Source organism: Quercus lobata, chromosome 11, assembly GCF_001633185.2.
Source record: "Quercus lobata isolate SW786 chromosome 11, ValleyOak3.0 Primary Assembly, whole genome shotgun sequence".
Classification (NCBI taxonomy): Eukaryota; Viridiplantae; Streptophyta; class Magnoliopsida; order Fagales; family Fagaceae; genus Quercus; species Quercus lobata.
Window position 1 is genome coordinate 51,187,795 of NC_044914.1, and position 5,443 is coordinate 51,193,237.

The following is a 5,443-nucleotide window of genomic DNA, read 5'->3' on the forward strand; positions in this document are numbered from 1 at the left end:
TCATTTCAATTCATATTGACAGTTATGAAAGGAATAGAAAATTCTCCCCATTTTACTTAAATGGACAATTTTCATATCTCATTTAATATTTTAGTTTTGGATCTAACTGAGTAACTGTGTATAAAATGCTATAGGTCATTTAATAATTTAAATGATGTGATACTAAATATTTGTAATATTTATTTTGAATTATAAAATGAATCAATTTTAATTAAGATTTAAAGTTTTATTTCATGGTAGACAATCACTAGTAAGAAAAACCACTAAAAGTTTTTGAATAACGATAACATATATCTCATTTAGCACATCCTCTCACTTTACGCATATGCTAAACATATGCATACGCATGACTGCATTCAAGAAATTCTAAGCTTCCCACAATCAAAATTGGCTCTCTTCAATAGTAACCCAGCTAGGAATGCAGGCAATATATTGTCTCTTAAGAAGGTTGTCACTTGTCCATTACCCTGATTTATAAAACCAATAAAATAAGCTGTACTTATGAGATCAATGCTTCTCCATCTCCTCTCTTTGGCATACTTCTTCAACCCCATCTCAATCCTCTTATATTCCTCTCTTTCTCTATCACCTTTCCCTTTTGTTTCCTCACTTTGTTCTTTTAGTAAAGCCCCAGCAAGACACCTGGCCAAAACAACACTATCTTCTAAGGCAGCACAACCACCTTGGCCAAGGTGTGGGGTCATGGGGTGGAGTGCATCACCAACTACACATACATTGTCTTTGTTGATGTTTCCCCAAAGAAGCTCCCAGGGATGTCTATACCTTAATGGGGATGATATAATGGAATCCAATTCAGTATTTTCAACAATGGCCTTTATTTCATCAGGTACATATTCATTTCCTAACTTGCTTAACACAAATTGCTTCATTTTAATTGGGTCATCTTCTCTCTCTTTATCTGCAAGATATGAATAAGAACAAATTGTTAGAGACGTGACAATTTTATGATTTTTGAAACGATCTGCTCTGATGGGAGCAACATCATTTTTACTTGGATCTACCACTGACAACAACTTAATTACAAACCAATTTAATTGTCAAAAAAGTTAAGAAAAAAATTGTGTTGCAAGAGTTTTTATTTATTTTTCTTGATAATTGTGTTCCTAGACTTTATTGAAAAAAAAATGTGCACTATGATTATATTTGGAAATTATTAATATGGAAATTGGACTCAAGTAACCAATCATCTTGAATTGGGTCTTACACTATGCATCCATGCACATAAAATAATGTAGAAAAAAACCAAATTGGCTTTAAGCACTTATTACTAACCACAACTATTTTCATAATTTGCTTAAATGAGAAGTTGTGATTCGAAAACATCATTTTTTATATTGATTCACCAGTTAAACTACTTTTATTATGCTCAAATCATTTCAATTCACATTACAATTATGAAAGGAAAATAATTTTCTCCCCATTTTATTTAAAATGTAGAAATTTTATTTCGCATTTAATATTTTAGTTTTTGGATCTAACTGTGTATAGAATGCTAGGTCAATTAATAATTTAAATGACATGGTACTATATACACTTTTTGATATTTATTCTTCTAAAAAAAGGATTTGTAATATTTATTATGAATCATAAAATGAATCCATTTAAATTAGAGACGATGAAATGAAATAAGTTATGAAAAAATTGTGTATCCTAGATTTCTTGTTCCAATTAACATGCTCCAAAAATCAAAGAATTAAGCATGTACTGAATTGGTCTGGGGCTCACCTTCGCTTGTTGCCAAAAACCAAAAGACACTAGTGTCATTATAAGGAAGAAAACCAGATCGGAATCCTTTCCCAAAAAATTGAAAGAACTTAGACTCAAACCCATGATTGGATTTAAAATTTACACAACCTCTGATGGAAGCTCACCCTATGAAAGTCGGTGCCTTGAAGCCGAGCCACTTAGCCACCACTGAGTTCACTCCATCACACCCAATCAACACCTTCCATTTACAAAGTTGATACTCCAATAAGACCCAAGTAATTATACAATAAAAAACAGATAGTTTAAGTACTACATTATTTAATTACATTAATAATTGCACAGATGCTTTTGAGTCCCCCCCCCCCCCCCCACAAAAAAAAAAGGGCCTGGTGAGTTTAGCTTGTGGAAAAGAAGACACAATTATGAGTTTATTGTGATGATAAAACAATTCACAAGTATTACTTAAACAATTCATAATCACTTATCATATAATGTATTTAAAATACATGTGGGCAATTTTATCAATCCCCGCATAATGAATTGGAAAGTTTTTCCTTAAATCTTTCAACTACTCCATTGTCCTTACCTAATCCAAGAAGAAATCAATATCCACTTTTGACAATTTATGATAATATATGAATTGAACATATATGGGCCCAATTAAAGACAATTGAGGGCCTAGAAGATAAATGGTCCACTCATCTATAAAATCTTTAAATATCATGTGTATTTTCTGGGCCTATATTATGAGTAAAAATGCATATATCCAATATATGATATAATTACAGTATCTAATGGGTCTTTTATTTTTTATTTTTTACATCAAATAAATGCTCTCAACATTCACAACTTGAATATTGCCCCAGAAAATGACCCAAAAGCAAGAAGAAAAAATAAACTATAGGTGATAGTGATACTAACACTTGGGTGAATTTACCTTGGTCTTGAGAATGATTCCATCAGCAAGATGCACAAGCTTATAAAAGCCTGATATCTCTATAGAAACTACCTTGGAAGAGAACCTAATGGTGCCGCTTGGGAGCTCCTTTGAAAGGGCTTCCAACAACAGCATCCTATTCACACAACGAAATTCACAGTCTCCACTGCACAAATAGCAATTACCAAGCTTGCTTAAAGTATCTTAATTATGAATTAAAACATTAAAATAAAATTATTAGAATTGTTACAATTGTACATAAATTTTGGTTACCTAAGCTTAGTAAATTGTTTCATTACAACCAGGAGTCTGAGAGAGGGTTGCAAGGGCCATTACACAATGTTAATCATGGCAGTAAGAGTATTATGAGAGATTGTTTTGGAGGTTAGTAATAAGATGTGTGTAAATAGGATGAGACTGGTTGGGCTAGAGTTTGGGATAGGAAATTTAGCTATCTTTGTCAATGCAATAATTATCTCAAACTCGTATTGTAATACATTTCATATATAGTTCATATTTCCTACACTATGTGGGTCCTATGGGATCCACGTATTAATAGAGTGAGGAATGAAGATGCATATAGATCATGTACAAGATATTTTCTCTTGTCAATGTGCCCAAAGAGAGAGAGAGAGAGTGAGAGAGAGAGTTATAACTTGTACGATATAGGGGCACTATAACTTACTGTTTTCCTTCGGCATCAAATGACATCGCTGCTGTTTGAACTCCTGAAATTGTAGAGGTACTCAAATTCCTGCATACAATTAGCTGCTGGTCAGTATACATGGTATGCATGTTCCTGTATTTGTGATGGGAGCTGGCTAGTTAAAATTAACCAAATACATGTAGAAGTTTATGTAGTCTTCGAAAATGGTTTTGCCTTCAAACGATTTTTTTTCCTCTGAGTAGCCTTGAAATGATATTAGACATAGGTATATATCATTCAAGGCTATTGTCAGAGGAAAAAAATGATCATTAAGCTAACTCATATAATGATATTAGCCTTGAAATGATCAGTCTCTGGCAATAGCTATTGTCAGAGACTGATCATTAAGCTAACTCATATGCTGAAGCTCTAACAAAATTGGAAAGCACCCAACAGTTCTAGTTTTAGATATTTCCCCGATTGTATTATTACACTATTACAGTTTTTTTTTTTTTTTTTTTTTTTGTAGTATTTGCACCCAGACTGCTTTTGCTTCTTCTTAATGAATTGCTAAGTTACCAAAAAAAGTGACACTAATTAAGAGAGAAGAAGTCTACTAATTAGTACTTACAAATAAATCTGTTTATGTTGTTGACGAAGGGAGTCACCAATGCCAACGGCATCTAAGGCCTTCCAACCATTTGTCAATATTGCTAAAGCAAATCCTGTGACCCTCAAACTACTTGAGGATTCCAATACTAAGCTTCGAATACCCAACCTACACAATATTTTCGTTGTTAGTGTTGGATTTGCTTATTTACTTGGAAGTATTAAGATATGTCAAGGTTTGGATTTGTTTATTCACTTAAAGCATTAGGATCTCTCCATTTTTAGAAAGTGAAGTTCTAACAAACATGAAACTATAAATAAGTAAGTTAAATAAAAATAGAGAGAGGAAGGGTACTTATGAAGTCCTAAGGATGTTGTAAGACCAGCAATTCCAGCTCCCACAATCACAATGTCTTGCAGTTCTTCCATGAATTTTTTTTTTTTTTTTTTTTTTTCTGAGGAGAAGGAGATTTGGTAATGAGATTTTTTTTTCCCCAAGATAGAATGGTTCTAAAGATAGTAGTAGTGGACCTATATATAATGGCAGCAATATCAAGTTGGTTGATTAAAATGATGATGCAATAAGGAGAAGTTGATGATGAATGCACATACGAAAGTTTGAAAATAGCAGCCATGCAGTACAAATAAAATAATGAAATTTAAGTGTGTTTGGTGGAGGAGGGTGGAAAATACTATAGGGGATGGAAAATAGTATAGATAGTGTTATTTTGCTTTTTATTTGGTATGGAAGAAATTACGGGGGAAGAAAAATGGGTCAAGGGAGTTTATCTCATTTGGCCTACAAATCTTTTTCTCTCTCCAAATTAGAGAAAGACATCAATGAGTAAACCAAATTGTTCGTAACATTATGATAAAATAATAGAAATAGACAAATTTTTTATTATTATTTAATAATCTATATTATCTCGACTTAGCCCACATATTAGACTGCTCAAAGTTCAAAACCATCACCATACTTTCATCCCTAACTACCGACATGGAGGGTTCAATAGAGGTCACTAAGTCTAGAAACACAAAGAGAAGTCTTAGTCTTTGGTATAATAAGATTGATTCCTTTAAGGATCCATTGGTCTTGTCCCCACTAACTAATAATGAAATAAGTATGTATTATTACTATTATTAATCAACCTCGGATGTAAATCATGTAGCTATGTAGTGGTGTATATTGATTTCTTTAAGTATTAATTTGTCTCGACCCCACGAACTAACAATGATTATCATGTTAATATATCTTTATTCCTTTTAATGTAGCCGCAAATCATGTAACAAGTGGTGTATATATTAGTTCCTTTATGTCCCCTTAACAAAACCACTAGAAATATGTTGGAAATGAACAATTGAGATCCCAAAGTTGCCTACTCTGTTGCTCAGTTCATCTAAGAGCATCCGTAGCAGATATTTCAAAAATTATGACATTTTACCACATCAAATACCTATTTTATTATTTTACCACATCATTTTACAACATCCCATTTATTAGATGTTTTATAATTCAATTCTAT

At 32.4% G+C, this 5,443-nt stretch overlaps 1 pseudogene; it reads right to left on the reverse strand.

The window, feature by feature from the left end:
- Nucleotides 1-256: 256 nt before the first annotated feature.
- On the reverse strand, nt 257-4,372 carry LOC115967692 (annotated as a pseudogene).
- Nucleotides 4,373-5,443: the final 1,071 nt, after the last annotated feature.